This window comes from Loxodonta africana, chromosome 4 (genome assembly GCF_030014295.1).
Source record: "Loxodonta africana isolate mLoxAfr1 chromosome 4, mLoxAfr1.hap2, whole genome shotgun sequence".
Lineage (NCBI taxonomy): Eukaryota > Metazoa > Chordata > Mammalia > Proboscidea > Elephantidae > Loxodonta > Loxodonta africana.
This window is the reverse complement of record NC_087345.1, coordinates 157,951,562-157,968,682: the sequence shown is the minus strand read 5'-3', so window position 1 is coordinate 157,968,682 and position 17,121 is coordinate 157,951,562.

The window sequence follows — 17,121 nt, the reverse complement described above, 5'->3', positions numbered from 1 at the left end:
CCTATTTCCAAACAAGGCCACATTCACAGGTACTGGCAGTTAAGACTTCAACACACCTTTTTGGGGGACACAACCCAACCCTTAACACCTGGCATGTGAATCAGTGTGTGAAGCTTGCCTTGACTCTCTTCAGCTCTCACTTTGATATTAATGGTTTTTGCTCCCCAGTGTGACAAAAGTTCTCCACCTAAGGATGATCAATATCTGTACATGGTAGCTAAGGACCGGAGTCAGCAGAGAAAGAAAATCCTTGAATCCTAGAAGTTACTTTTTTTGAGGCAGAGAATTTTCCAACTCTTTTATGTGCGTCAACCAAAGTGGTTAACTGCAGCATGCTAATGAGAATGCCTGTGCATATGCTCTCATGTTTGTGCTCTCATTTTTTTTCTCTGTTGTTTTATATTTCATGCTAAGACCTTTTCTCAGCTATTCTTTAGGAGGATGCCTTTCCATTACGCACACAATTTTCAGCTAGCTCATGTAATTAGCCTGCCCTGGTATTCTGTTCCGGAAAGGTCTAGAGAGAACAGGGATGAATTGCCCATTGTTATGAAAGTGTTATTTTGCACACAGGAGACTAATTTTTTTGGTTGTATTGTCTATTGTAAGGAATTATTAGTTCTGTGGCCAGAGCTTTTAAAGTTACAGTGCATGATAGAGAAAGCTATTCAGTGTATGCTGATAAAAAGTACTTCATTCTCTTAGAAATAATTATTTAGCCTTACTTTTGTCATGGTCTGTTGAAGACTTAGAATTTTCTCTTTCTTCAGCCAGTTTGTCCCTTTCAGATTGCTAACGCAGACTTTAGGAAGACAGACTTATAGAGGGAGGGAAACAGTGCTCTTTTTCTCCACTAGTCTTGATTATTTTTTTAAATCCTTTCAAGACCCAATTATTTTCTGCTTTGAATTTTATGTTGATACTACATGTTTTCATTAATGGAAGCTTGCTCACTCCTTGAGTGTGTCTGAATTTTTGGTAGGTAGTGTGGATTTTTTTTCTTGCCCCTTCCCACAAGCTTACCTTTAGAGTCCAGTGGGACAAACATTGCCCCACTAATTCTTTACACCCCCCAAGTCCACTGGGACATTTGTGTCCCAAACACAAATTTTCAGAATTTCTATTTTTCCTACGAAAAATTCAGACACCTATTACAATATCCTGTAAAAACAGTAATTTGTGGCAGATGCCCGTTTCTTCAGTTTCAAACAGTCACAAAGGCCCCCACCTTTCGGCAGTATGCACTATTAGTGGGAAAGCAGCTTCCTAATAAAACTGAGAGGTGGAAAACATTGGTAGGCAACTGTATATCCCAACGGTCATGAAAAGGTTTTAAATAGAGAAAATTCAAAAATTAAAGTTGGCCATTAGGAGAACAAGTTAGATAGAGCATTACATATTACAATTCTTTGTTTTCTCATTTAGACTGTGAACTCCAGTGAAGGTAGGAACAGTGCCTTGTTCAAAGTTCTATCCCTAGTACTATCACAGGGCTCAGAACACAGTAGTTGCTCAATAAATATTTGTTGAAAAAACAAATGAAAGAACAATTTTTTTTCATGTCTAATTTCTAGGTCTCGATAAAATTATCCATAAATTCATAAATTCAGCTTCTTTTTAAAATCAATTTTTAACTTTTCTAACTCTATTTGGGGTCTGCGGTTTTCTTGTTTTGTTTGTGTTTTTTTTCCCCCCCTACCTCATTCTTTTTTCCTGAATTTTTCTCTGTAGTCCAACCCAATCCTTTCCACCAGGTTATCTTCCACATAAAATATTATACTGTACAAAAAATGCTTTATATAGCCATCTTATCACTGATAGGTTGCTCATTTTTCTGTATGGTAAACTTGTTATTTTAAGTCTTTTTTCTGCTTATAGTTTTATAAAATGACTATATGGGTATCAAGGCTGCTCCTCTTAGTTCTCACTGCTTCAGACAATGAATTGGTTTTTCTGAGATTGGATGCTGACCCAGGATGAACTCATTTCCCTTGCCTTGGATTTTTCTGGCTCTGTTGTTGTGCCTTTTCTTCCTTGTCCTCCTCTCCCATTTTCCCAGAGAATCTCAGATTCCAAGAAAACGTAAGTTCATATTTGTTCAGTTTCCACCATTTGGTCAGTGTGAACAAATTGCTCAAACAAAATCTCCCAAAACTCAGTGTCTTAACACAAAAATTTTATTCTGTCTCATACAGTGTCTAATAGAGATACCCCATCTTGGTCAGGCAACTCTGCTAGGTGGCTCACCTCCAAATATTCAGGGATTCTGTCTCCTTCCATCTTAGACTGGAGTTATCTTCAATAGGTCATAGTAGGTTTGCTGCTGTTGTTGTTAGGTGCCATGGAGTTGGTTCTGACTCATAGTGACCCTGTGTACAATAGAACAAAACATTGCCCAGTCCTGGGCCATCCTCACAATGGTTGTTATGTTTGAGCTCATTGTTGCAGCCACTGTGTCAGTCCATCTTGTTGGGGGTCTTCTTCTTTTTCAATTACCCTCCACCTTACCAAGCATGATGTCGTTTTCCAGAAACTGGTCTCTCCTGATAACCTGTCCAAAGTACATGAGAAGAAGTCTCACCATCCTCACTTCTAAGGAATGTTCTGGCTGTACTTCTTTTAAGGCAGATTTGTTAGTTCTTCTGGCAGTCCATGGTATATTCAGTAATCTTTGCCAACACCATAACTCAAAAGCATCAATTCTTCTTAGGCTTTCTTTGTTCTTTGTCCAGCTTTCACATGCAGATGAAACATGCAGATGAAACAATTGAAAATACTATGGCTTGGGTCAGACATACCTTAGTCCTCAAAGTAACATCTTTGCTTTTAACAATTTAAAGAGGTCTTTTGCTGCAGATTTGTCCAATGCAATAGCTCGTTTCATTTCTTTCTTTCTTTCTTTTTTTAATATTATCTTTTATGCCCTTTACTAGAGTTTTTTAAATTTTTATTTTATTGTGTTTCAGGTGAACGTTTATAGCACAAATTAGTTTCTTGTTCAAAAATTTATACTCAAAGATTGTTTTGTGACATTGATTGCAATCCCCACAATGTATCAGCACTCTCCCTCTTTCCCTGTATACCCTGGGATCCCCATGTCCATTCATCCAGGTTTCTTGTCCCTTCCTGCCTTCTTGGCACTGCCCTTGGGAAGGTATTGCCCATTTGGTCTTATATACTCGATTGAACTAACAAGCACATTCCTCACATGTATTATGTTTGTTTTATAGGCCTGTCTAATCTTTGGCTGAAAGGTGAACTTCGGGAGAGGCTTCAGTTCTGGGTTAAAAGGATGTTTAGGCGCCATAGTCTACGGGGTTTTCCAGTCTTTGTCAGACCAGTAATTCTGGTCTTTTTTTGTGAATTTGAATTTAGTTCTACATTTTTCTCCTGCTCTGTCTGGGACCCTCTGTTGTGATCCCTGTCAGAGTGGTGGATGGTGGTAGATGGACACCATCTAGTTCTTCTGGAATTTGGCTGGTGGAGGCTGTAGTTCATGTGGTCAGTTAGTCCTTTGGACTAATATTTTCCTTATGTCTTTGATTTTCTTCATTCTTTGCTCTGAACTTAATGGGACCAAAAGATGTATTTTAGATGACCATTTGCAAACTTTTAAAACCTCAGACATTACTTGCCAAAGTTGGATGGAGAACATTTTCTTTATGAGCTATGTTATGCCAATTAACCTAGATGTCCCCCGAGACCATGGTTCCCAGCCCTCAGCCCCAGTAACTCAGTCCCTTAAGGTGTTTGGATGGGTCTAGGAAGCTTCTATGACTTTGCCTTGGTCAAGTTGTACTGACTTCTCCTATATTGTGTGTTGTTTTTCTCTTCACCAAAGTTAACACTTGTCTACTATCTAATTAGTGATTTCCCCTCCCCATTCTTCCCCTTCCTTGCAACCATTAAAAATTGTTTTCTTTTGTGTGTAAACCTTTTCTTGGGTTTTTATAATAGTGGTTTCATGCAATATTTGCCCTTTCGGGATAGACTTATTTCACTCAGCATAATGCTCTCCACATTCATCCATGTTGTGAGATGTTTTGCAAATTCATCATCGTTCTTTATTGTTACATAGTATTCCATCATGTGCATGTACCATAATTCCATTCATCTGTTGATGGGTATCATTTGGTTCCTTGACTGCTGCTTCCATGAACATTGATTGTAGATCCAAGTAATATGAAATCCTTGACAGTTTGAATATTTTCTCTGTTTATGGGGATGGTGCTTATTGGTCCAGTTGTGAGACTTTTTGTTTTCTTTATGTTGAGGTATAATCCATACTGAAGCCTATAGTCTTTGATCTTCATCAGTAAGTGCTTCAAGTCCTCTTCCCTTTCAGCAAACAAGGTTGTGTTATCTGACTATTGCAGGTTGTTAATGAGTCTTTCTCCAAGCCAGATGCCATGTTCTTCTTCATATAGTCCAGCTTCTTGGGTTATTTGCTCAGCATACAGATTAAGTGTGGTAAAAGGATGCAACACTATTCCCGATTTTAAACCATGCAGTATCCCCTTGTTCTGTTAGAACAACTGCCTCCTGGTCTATGTATAGATTCCTCACGAGCACAGTTAATTGTTCTGGAATTCCCATTCTTTGCAGTGTTATCCATAATTTGTTATGATCCATGTAGTTGAATGCCTTTGCATAGCCAATAAACTACAGGTAAACATCTTTCTGATATTCTCTGCTTTCAGCCAAGATCCATCTGACATCAACAATGATATCCCTCATTCCATGTCTTCTTTTGAATCTGGCTTGAATTTCTGGCAGTTCCATGTCGATGTACTGCTGCAGCCACTTTTGTATTATCTGCAGCAAAAATTTTACTTGCATGCAACATTAACGATATTGTTTGAAAATTTCCACATTCTGTTGTATCACCTTTCTTTGGAATAGGCACAAACGTGGATCTCTTCCAGTTGGTTGGTCAGGTAGCTCTCTTCCAAATTTCTTGGTATAGAATAGTGAGCACTTCCCGTGTTGCATCTGTTTGTTGAAACATTTCAACTGGTATTCTGTCGGTTCCTGGAGCCTTGTTTTTCACCAGTTCTGGTTGGACTTCTCCCTTCAGTACCATTGGTTCTTGACCATATACTACCTCCTGAAATTTTTGAACATTGATCAACTCCTTTTGGTACAATGACTCTGTGTACTCTTTACGTCTTCTTTTGATGCCCATAGAATCCTTCAATATTGCAACCCAAGGTTTGAATATTTACTTCAATTCTTTCAGCTTGAGAAATGCTGAAGATGTCTTCCCTTTTGGTTTTCTAAGTCCAGGTCTTTGTACATTTATTTATCATGCTTTGTCTTCTTGAGGCGTCCTTTGAAATCTGTTCAGTTCTTTTACTTCATAATTTCTTCTGTTTGAGTTAGCTACTATACATTCAAGAGCAAGTTTCAGAGTCTCTTCTGACATCTGTTTTGATCTTTTCATTCTTTCCTGTCTTTTCAATGACCCTTTGCTTTCTTCATGTGTAAAGTCTTTCATGTCATCCCACAACTTGTCTGGTCTTTGGTCATTAGTGTCAATGCATCAAATCTATTCTTCACATGGTCTCTAAATTCAGGTGGGATATACTCAAGGTTGTACTTTGGCTGTTGTGGACTTGCTTTAATTTTCTTCAGCTTGATTTTGAACTTGCATATGAGCAATTGATGCTGTGTTCTGCAGTCAGCGCCGGCCTTGTTTTGACTGATGATATTGAGCTTTTCCATCATCTCTTTTCATGGATGTAGTCTTTCATTCCTGTTTTACATCCTGTGGGGTTCACGGATATAGTTGCCATCTATGTTGTTAAAAATAGGTATTTGCAATAAATCTGTTGTTAATCTTGCAGAATTCTATCTTGAGAAGTCTCGCATCATTTTAGTCACTGAGGCCATATTTTCCAACTACTGGTCCTTCTTTTTTGTATCTAATGTTTGTATTAAAATCACCAGTAATTTTCAATGCATCTCGATTGCAAAAAAGCCAAACCCGTGGCTGTTGAGTTGATTCTGACTCATGGAGACCGACACGTTACAGCATAGAACTGCTCTGTAGGGTCTTCTTGGCTGTAATCTTTATAGGAGCAGATCACCAAGCCTTTCTTCTGCTGTGATGCTGGGTGGGTTTGAACAGCCAACCTTTAGGTTAGTAGTTGAGCGCAAGCCATTTGCACCACCCAGGGACCTTCCAACTGCCGAAGGGAAAGATAATATGGAGAAAGTATACTGAATACTTAGCCTGAAGCTGATAGACATCACTTTTGCTCACATTCCATTGGCCAGATCTAGCCCACCTTGATGTTTGTTGTCATGTGACTGGTTTTGGCCAATGGAATGTGAGTGGAAATGATGTGTGGTTTGAGTTGGGAATGTAGTGCCTGCTGGAAAGCTGCTTCCAGCACCAACCTTATGCAATGGAAAGAGCACACCAATCAGTTGTGGTCAGCCAGACATCCCAGCCGCCTACATACTAAATAGCTCCTGGTGGCACAGTTAATTCCTTGATTACTAGCCAGAAGGACAGTGGTTCAAACTCACTCAAGGGTGCCTTGGGAGACAGGCCTGGTGATCCACTTCTGAAAGGTCACAGCTTTGAAAGCCCCACGGAGCAGTTCTACTCTGCACAGGGGTCACCATGAGTCAGAATTGACTCAGTGGCATTAACAACAACAATTCTGATCATTCTATTGATGAAGCCCCTAAAGTTAAGCCCCTAAAGTATCCCTTAAAGGTGGAAGAAACATTTTCTTTTTAATAACAACACTCTCATCGAGCATGTGGGGATTGACTTCTTACATCTTTTGAGCAGCTGAGCAGTTTAAGTATTGTCTTTAATGAAATGATAAGTTTAGAGGCCTTCTTCCAGGGAACAGGATATAAACCACTGTCCTATAATTTTCTACAGAATCACTAAGGCAGGAAATAGTCACTTGAGTTCTGATACCTTTTTTTAATATATTTTTTTGGTTAAATTCAAACACTCAGAATTAAGATTGAGAATACCTGCTTGCATAGGCTAGGTGTGGCTTAAACCGTACATTATCTTGTGAATGTTTATATTAGATGAGCTGTTTTTATGCAGCAGTATTTAAAATGAAAACTTCGGAGATGTTATCAGGAGGGACTAGTCCTAGAGAAGAACATCATGCTTGGTAAAGCAGAGGATCAGCAAAAAAGAGGAAGACCTGCAATGAGATGGACTGACACAGTGGCTTCAACAATGGGCTAAAACATAGCAGTGATTTTGAGGATGGCTCAGGAGCTGGCAGAGTTTCATTTTGTTGTACATAGGGTCACTATGAATTGGAATCGACTCAACGGTACATAATGACAACAAGTTTAAAATTACTGAGATCAATAGAATTTTCTAGAAGGTATTTTCTGAATGGGCACCATAAAAATTCTAGTTAGAAGGCATTTGTTTTGCCGGGTGAAAGGCAAAGTGAATTGAAGATTGGCCGTAGATATTCTTCACTATTTATTATCCCGGAGCGCATAACATGACCTCAAATGCTGCTTGAAAAGAGAAGCCATAAATTATGACAGATCAAACTTCAAAAACCAGAATGTGAGCGTATCATTTGACAGCCTGCTAGTAACAAAACAAGTATTCCTAAGTTTCAAGTTTTCTTTTTTGGGTCAAGAAAAACAATTTTCGGTTATATATACAAGATTTTCTTGGCGTAGAATGATATACGATTTGTTTCTATTCAGCTTTAAATCTGTGCCACTTTAATTACTTTTAAAAGTAATAAACACACTTTTGTCTGCCTTCTCACCTCTGACTCTTGCTTTTTCTCTTCAGCTTTTAAGGACCCCAAAATCTAGCACTCCTTCTTTTCATGGTATGGAGGAATAGGTCAGAAAATAAGAAGATAAAACCGAATAGCCATTCATATCAACATGACACATTTTTAATATTTTGGAAATATCTCTTGGCAAACAAAGCAATGGCTGTGTTCGCTGATATAAAATTTGAAGTTGGGGTAGATGAGCTGATGTTGAGGCCAGGATAGAAGTCTTGAAAATCTTTTTTTGCATTTACACCAAACAAAAATTACGTCCAATCTATCTGAAAGTGGTTTAACTCTCATTCTGTACCTCAGAGAGTGTGTAAGTAATAAAAAGTCATAAAATCTAACAGCCTGAAGGAATAGTCTTTTAAATTCTTCTAATCCATATAGTACTTTTGTTGTTGTTTTTATCATAACCTGAAACTTGCTGTCAAGTTGATTTCGACTCATAGTGACCCTAGAGAATAGACTAGAACTGCCTCATAGTGTTTCCAAGGAGCAGATGGTGAATTTGAACTGCTGACCTTTTGGTTAGCAGCTGTAGCTCTTCACCACTGAGCTACCAGGGCTCCTCTTTTTTTCATGAGCATACATTGCTTTAAAAAAAAATTAATTCCATCAGTTTAAAGATGAAAAAATGGTTTTATGACTTGTTCAAAGTTAGGCAACTGGTTAGTGGGAGGGTTGGACATAAAACACTGGTCTCTTGTTGATGTTGGAAGGTATCCAGCACAATCTTACTCTGAATTCCTAATTAAGATTTGTTTAGAGTTGTTCAGTGGCATTTTTACAATGCTGAAGATTGAAATAGTGCATTATTTTATTATAAATGTCAGTGGAAACAAAATCGAGTTTTCCCTCAGAGGAAGATTGAAACACTGGTTTTCTCAAGTTACACTACTGTGTTGATTATGTATTCACATCAAAAAGCTTCCTCATATATCCTCAAATAGCTAGTCGGTTGAAAGAAGCCTTTAATAGGAAGATAATGACAATGAAAATAATTAAATTTATTTAAAGACATTGAGAAATAGTGCAAAGCCAAAAGATTACCTATTCAAACCCACCTGGTGGCACCTCGGAAGAAAGGCCTGGCTTCTAAAAGGTCACAGCCTTGAAAACCGTATTGAGCAGTTCCACTCTGCACACGTGAGGACTCCATGAGTCGGAATCAACTCCATGACAACACCAACAACACAGAGGAAAAGAAAAAAATGAGAAAGTTTGTTAGTTTGTTCAGAATAGTCAAATATAACAGGTAATGTTGTTAAAGTTATGGTTTATTTATTTCTGGTAGCCAAACCTCCAAGATGGTGCCCAATGATCCTCTCTTCCTGGTATTCACACTCTCGTGTAGTTCCCCACCACACTAAGGTGGGCTGACCTGGTAACCAATAGGATATTGCAGAAATAATGGTGTGTGTCTTCTAAGGCTGGGTCATAAAATTCATTGTGAGTTCTGCCTTCTTTCTCTTGGATCACTTGCTCTGGGAGAAGCCAGCTGCCATGTTGTAAGGATATGGAGAGTCTACGTGGCAAGGGACTAAAGCCAACTGCTAACAACCAGCACCAGTTTGTCAGCCATGTGAGCCGTCTTGGTAGTAGAGCCTCCAGCCCCAACCGACTGACATCTTGGCAGCTGCCTAATGAGAGACACTGGTCTGGGACTACCAAACTAAGCAGCTCCTGCATTCCTGACCCTCAGAAACTGTGCAATGATAAATGCTTATTGTTTTAAGCTGCTAAGATAACAAATTCACTACTTAATAACTCAATTATTATATCTTTATCATAATGACAGTTTTTGTTACCATAATTATCAATAGTCATAATAACTGCCATTTTTGTGGGCCTACTATATGCCAGATAATTTAAATATATTATCTATAATCCTCCCAATATTTCTTTGGAGTAGGTTTTATTAATTAATTCCATAGGTGAGAGACCTGTGCTCAGGGGGTTTAAATGACCTGCGACTATCAGACCATTACAAATGGCAGAGCCAGGATTTGGGTGGAATTCTGACTGCTCTCTTTTTATCGCACCATGGTACCGTTCTTGATAAGGGCAAAATTACGTGTCACCAAAATATAAAGAGAAAGGCATTTGATTTTATAATGTAAAGCTACTCAAAAGTGACCCATCAGCAAAATAGTATAAACTTCCCTCACTTTTTATTACGTATTTTACTTAAGTTTCTGTAATGTCAATATAATTAGCTTTATCTTGCATAGCAGTTATCCTAATTTCAGCTAACAGATCCAGTGTGGCTTTTCTTGATAAGATTATGGCCAATAGCTAATTATTGTCATAGTTTCAAACTGACATCTGGAACCTTTGACTTTTTATAATCTGGTTTTAGTCCTATATTAAATTTCAGAGGAGCTCTGGTGGTGCAGTAGTTAAGAGCTACAGCTGCTAACAGAAAGGTCAGCAGTTCGAATCCACCAGGTCCAGCTGCTAACCAAAAGGTCGGCAGTTTGAATCCAGCAGCTGCTTCTTCAAAACCCTATGGGGCAGTTCTACTCTGTTTTGTAGGGTTGCAATGAGCCAGAATTGACACAACAGCAATGGGTTTTGAGTATTTTTTATATTAAATTACAAATTTGATACACAGAGCAACTACTGTGTGCCTGGAACTATGACAGGCGAGGGCTACTTATTGTCAACTTGGAGGTGCACGTCAGACTCACCGGGGGGCTTTTTCTAAGTATACATGGTTGAGAACAGATTGAGAACTCTTGTATAAGGGATGTAGTCATTAAGAAACCACTTTTTAGCAGCTCACAGTGTAGTTAGGGAGTCAAATATTCAAACAAATATTTCCAGTACACTGGCTTCGCATCTTTGCAGCTTTCTCCTTATCTCCCCCTCACTTTGACACCGGGGTGCCCCAGAGCTGAGTCCTTGGGCCTCATTCCCCTTTATTCTCAGTCTTCAGGGATCTCATTTAGTCTCATGAATTTAAATAACATCCACATACTGATGATTCCCAAATTTATATCTCATACCTAAACCTCTTCCCTGAACTCCAGGTTTATATGTACTCTGCCTCGTCGCCACTTCCATGGGGTGTGTATAAGAGATCTCAACCCTGACGTGTCTCACACTGATCCAAGACTTCCCCCTAAACTTTGTACTCAGCACTCTTTCCCACGTCAATTGATGGCAACTCAGTCTTTCCCGTGGCTCAGTACTAAAGCCTTTGAGTTATCCTTGACTCCTCTCTTTTTATCCATCCTGTGATGGTTAACTTTTTGTGTCAATTTGAATAGGCTGTGGTTCCCAGTTGTTTGGCCAAACACTAGTCTAGTTGCTGTTATGAAGTAGTTACATGTGATTAAATCAGTTGGCCTTAAGTAAAGCAGATTACCTTTCAAAATATGGATGGCCCTCACAATCACTTGAGGGCCTTAAGAGCAAAAAGGGAGTTTCCCTAGGGTGTGTTCTGCCTCCAGATTATAAATGGGTATTTTTGGCAGAATTCCTTCTTCACTCTTCTCACTGCCAGACCTATAGATTTTGGGGTGCAAACCTATGGGAGTCTCAAGCCTGTTGCCTGACCTATAGATTTTGGACTTGACAGCTACCCACAAATGTGTAACCAGTTTCTTGAAGTAAGTCTATCTATATCTCTAAACCTCTCTTGAGTATTCTTCTCCCCCCCCTCCTTCTATCTCCTCTCTCCCTCTCTTTCTGTTTCTCTGGAGAACCCTGAGTAAGACATATCGTGAACCTAACCTGTCACTAAATCTTATTGGCCACCTGCAAATCACAACCAGAAGCTGATCATTTCTTACTATCTCCACCATTCCCCCGGTCCAAGCCACCTTCATCACTCTTGTGGATTATGACAAATATCTCTTAATTGATCTCCAGGCTTTTATCTCTGCTCTCTTAGAGACTATTCTCAACAAAGTAGACAGAGGATCCTTTTAAATGTAAACTTATCAGGTCACTTCTTTGCTCTTCCCTTTTCCCACTTCACTCAAAACACAAAGTTCTTACACTGACCTGCAAAACTCCCACAAGAGCTTCTCAGAATTGCACTTGCGTGCCAGTGACCTGGGGGTCTTGTTAAAATGCAGATTGAGATTCCGTAGGTCTGGGGTTGGACCTGAGGTTGTGCATTTCTAACAAGTCATTAGTATGTGAAGTCTATAGTGCTGATCTGAGTCCACACGTTGAATAACAAGACATGTAGCATCAGACTTTTCCTTACCTTCCTGACTTCATCTCCTACCACCTTTAAGAGTAGGTTCATGACTGACTCATGGATGGATTCCAGCTTGGTTCCACCTCCAGCCTTTCACCTGTCATTCACGTTGCCTAGAATACTCTTCTCCTAGCTCCATCCCCAATATGGGCATAGCTAGTTTAATCACCTTCTTCAGGTCTGCTCAGTCATCACCTCTCCCTCAGGACTTCTTGGCCATCCTACTTAAATTGAAATCCTCTTTCATATACTTTCCCTTATTTTTCTTCATAAGACTCAGTACATACAAGATATAGTATGCTTAATCTACTGTTAATTTATGTATTAGCTGGATTATTGTCCATCATCCCCCACTACAATATGAATTTCATGAGAGCCTGGATTTTTGTGTATTTTGTTCACTGTTGTATTTTTGGTCCCAAAATCAAGTGTCTTGTACATAGCAGATGTTTAATAAATATTGGTAAATAAATACATGAAACCAAAGGATATGTGTTGTACATAAATGTTAACTGCAGCCCTATTCACAGTAGACAAAAGGCAGAAATGTATCAAGTGTCCCTCAAAAAATGAATGTTGTTACTGTTAGGTGCCGTCAAGTTGGTTCTGACCCATAGTGACCCTGTCTGTATATAACAGAACAAAACACTGCCAGTTCTGCACCATGCTCACAATCGTTGCTATGTTTGAGCCCAATGTTGCAGCCACTGTGTCAATCCGCCTTTTTGAGGGTCTTCCTCTTTTTCACTGACCTTCTACCTTACCAAGTATGTTGTCCTTCTTTAGGGACTGGTCCCTGATGATAACATGTTCAAAGTATGTGAAACGAAGTCTTGCCATCCTTGCTTCCAAGGAGCACTGTGGCTGTATTCCTTCCAAGAAATACATCCTTCCGTCAGTCCATAGTATATTTGCTCTTCCTTGCCAACACCATAATTCAAAGTCATCAATTCTTTTTAGGTCTTTCTTTGTCATTGTCCAGCTTTCACATGCAAATGAGGTGATTGAAAATATCATGACTTGGGTCAGGCAGAATTTAGTCCTCAAAGTGACATCTTTGCTTTTCAACACTTTAAAGAGGTCCTTTGCAGCAGATTTGCCCAATGCAAAATTTGATTTCTTGATTTATTGACTGCTGCTTTCATGGGCGTTGATTGTGAAACCAAGTAAAATGGAATCCTTGACAACTTCAAACTTTTCTCCATTTATCATGATGTTGCTTACTGGTCCAGTTGTGAGGATTTTTGTTTTCTTTACATTGAGGTGTAATCCATACTGCAGGCTGTGGTCTTTGATCTTCATCAGTAAGTTCTTCAAGTCCTCTTTACTTTCAGCAAGAAACGTTATGTCATCTTCATAATACAGATTGTTAATGAGTCTTCCTCCAATCCTGATACCCCATACGTCTTCATATAGTCCAACTTCTTGGATGATTTGCTTAGCATACAGATTGAATAAATACGGTGAAAAGATAGAACCCTGACCCACACCTTTCCTGATTTTAAACCAAAAAGTATCCCCTTGTTCTGTTCAAATGACTGCCTCTTGATCTAGGTACAGGTTCCTCATGAGTGCAGTTAAGTGTTCTGGAATTCCCATTCTTCTCAGTGTTATTCATAATTTGTTATGATCCACACAGTTGAATGCCTTACTATAGCCAATAAAACACAGGTAAACATCTTTCAAGTATTCTCTGCTTTCAGCCAAGATCCATCTAACATTAGCAATGATATCACTCGTTCCATGTCCTCTTCCGAATCCAGATTGGATTTCTGGTAGTTCCGTATTGATGTACTGGTGCGACTATTTTTGAATGATCTTCAGCAAAATTATACCCATGTGTTATATTAATGATATTGTTCAATATTTTCCCCATTCTGTTGGATCACCTTTCTTTGGAATGGGCACAAACATGAACCCTAGTGACAGTGGTTAAGAGCTCAGCTGCTGACTAAAAGGTGGACAGTTTGAATCCACCACCCACTCTTTGGAAATCCTGTGGGGCAGTTCTACATAAGGTGGCTATGGTAGGAATTGACTCAACAGCAGCAGATCAACGGGTTTTCAGTCGGTTGACCATGTAGCTGCTTCCAAATTTCTTGGCATAGACAAATGAGTATCTCTGGTGCCGCATCTGTTTATTGAAATATCTCAATTAGTATTCTGTCAATTCCTGGACCCTTGTCTTTTGCCAATGCCTTCAGTACAGCTTGGACTTCTCCCTTCAGTACCATTGGTTCTTGATCATATGCTGTCTGCCTCTTGAAATGATTGAACATTGCCAATTCTTTTGGTACTGTGACTCCGTGTCTTCTATCCATCTTCTTTTGATACTTCCTTCATCATTTAATATTTTGCCTATACAAAACCAAAAACCAAACCCAGTGCCGTTGAGTCGATTCTGACTCATAGCGACCCTATATAGAATCCTTCAAAATTGCAACTCGAGGCTTGAATTTTTTCTTCAGTTCTTTCAGCTTGAGAAATGCTGAGTGTGTTCTTCCTTTTTGGTTTTCTAACTTCAGGGCTTTGAATATTTTATTATAATACTTTAGTTTGTCTTCTCAAGCTGCTCTTTGGAATTTTCTGTTCAGCTCTTTTACATCATTATTTCTTCCATTTGATTTAGTTACACTACCTTCAAGAGCAAGTTTCAGAGTCTCTCCTGATACCCATTTTGTTCTTTTCTTTCTTTCCTGTCTTTTTAATGACCTCTCGCTTTCTTCATGTATGATGTCCTTGATGTCATTCCACAGCTCATCTGGTCTTCTGCCTTTAGTGTTCAAAGTCAAATCTATTCTTAAGATTTTTCCAAATTCAGATGGAATATACTCAAGGTCATATTTTGGCTCTTGTGGACTTGTTTTAATTTTCTTCAGCTTCAACTTGAACTTGCCCATGGTGAAGTTGGCCTTGTTCTGACTTACGATATTGATGCTTTCCATTGTCTCTTTCCGCAGATGTAGTTGATTTGATTCCGGTGAAGTCCATGTGTATAGTTGCCATTTAAGTTGCTGAAAAAAGGTATTTGCGATGAATAAGTCATTGGTCTTGCACAAGTCTGTCATGCGATCTCTGGTGTTGTTTCTTTCACCAAGACCATATTTTCCAACTACTGAGCCTTCTTGTTTCTATCTTTTGCATTCCACTTACCAGTAATTATCAGTGCATCTTGATTGTATGTTTATCAATTCAGTCTGCAGAAGTTGGTAAAAAATCTTCAATTTCCACATCATTGGTATTAGTGATTGGTGAGTAAATTTGAATAGTTGTATTTACTAGTTTTCCTTGTAGGCATATGGATATTATCCTATTACTGACACCATTGCACTTCAAGATGGTTCTTAAAATGTTCTTTTTGTTGATTAATGCAACACCATTCCTCTTCAATTTGTCATCCGCAGCATAGTAGACCATATGATTATTTGATTCAAAATGGCCAATACCAGTCCATTTCACCTCATTAGTGCCTAGGATATCAATGTTTATGCATTCCATTTCCTAGATTCATACTTTATACACTCCATGTTCCGATTATTAATGGATGTTTGCAGCTGCTTCTTCTCATTTTGAGCCATGCCACATCAGTAAATGAAGGTCCTAAAAGCTTTATTCCATCTACGTCATTAAGATTGACTCTACTTTGAGGAGGCAGCTCTTCCCCAGTCATATTCTGAGTGCTTTCCAACCTGAGGGGCTCATTTTCCAACATTGTATCAGACAGTGTTCTGCTGCTATTCATAAAGTTTTCACTGGCCTCTTTTTTCAGACATAGAGCACCCGGTCCTTCTTCCTAGTCTCTCTTAGTCTAGAAACTTGCCTGAAACCTGTCCACCATGGGTGATCCTGTTGGTATTTATAATACTGGTTGCATAGCTTCCAGTATCACAGCAACACGCAAGCCATCACAGTACAACAAACTAACATGTGGTGGAACAAATGAAGAGATAAACAAAATGTGTTATATATTTAAAATGGAATATTATTCAGCCATAAAAAGAAAATTTTGATACATGCTACAATGTTATATTGAATGAATAAGTCACACCCAAAAGGAAAAATATTGTATGATTCCACTTATACGAACTATCCTGAATCAGCAAATGCGTAAAGACCAAAGTTTATTCACGCTTACCCAGGATGGGTGCGAGGGGAAATGGGGAAGTCTTGCTTAAGGGGCACTGAGTTTCTGTTAAGAGTGTTAAAGAAAATTTGGAGCCAGTGGCAATGGTTGCACAACATGGTGAATGTAATTAATGCAACTGAATTGTACATGTAAAAATGATTGAGATGGCAATGTTTTGTTATGTATTTTTCACCACGATAATAATGAAGGATAAGTGCTATAGAGATATGTAATTGATACAGGGGTGGTACAAAGGAGACAGAGAAGGAAGGGATAAACTCTGCTTATATGGTTCAGAAAAATTTACAAGACAAAGGGTTTATAGCCATTCATATATGGCTTAGAAATATTACCAGGTGTACTATCCATGCTAGCTTTCTCACTATTGTAACTGACTCTAACAATATAATGCTACTCTTCAAGACATGGAGAAATACTACCTTTGTTGGTTCTCTCAGATTCTTTGCAATATATCTAATCTTGTTTCTAAAAATGGTATAAAATCACTACATCATTATTTTCATCTCTGGATAACTTCTTACCTATGTGGAGATTTCTTTATATAAGCTTGAAAAGTGGGTAATCATTTTTTTCATCTTCAGAAATGTAATAGTGATCATATTGCTAGAGGAAATATGAAAATTTGAAATAGCAGGTTCAATCTTTGTTTATTCGTTCTTTCTGTCCTGGTGATGTGTTGGCATGTTGCAGACGTTTGTGAAGAAGAAGCTTCCAGATACTGAAAATTATGTTTTTTGTTTTGCTCTAAGATACTGCTTGCTTTTTGCATTTTATCAAAGAGTAGTCCAGTTAAGTAAATTTAATTACTGCAAAATAATTCTGGTAAATCAAATCATGAGTAGGTTTCCACTTGTGCTACATATTTTTTACCTTCCAGTTAACTGTTCCCTTTTTTCCTTCTTGGCTTTGTTAGTTCATCTCTCATACCCTCTGGCTTCTGGTTGGGTTAAGCCTACAAGAGTCATTTG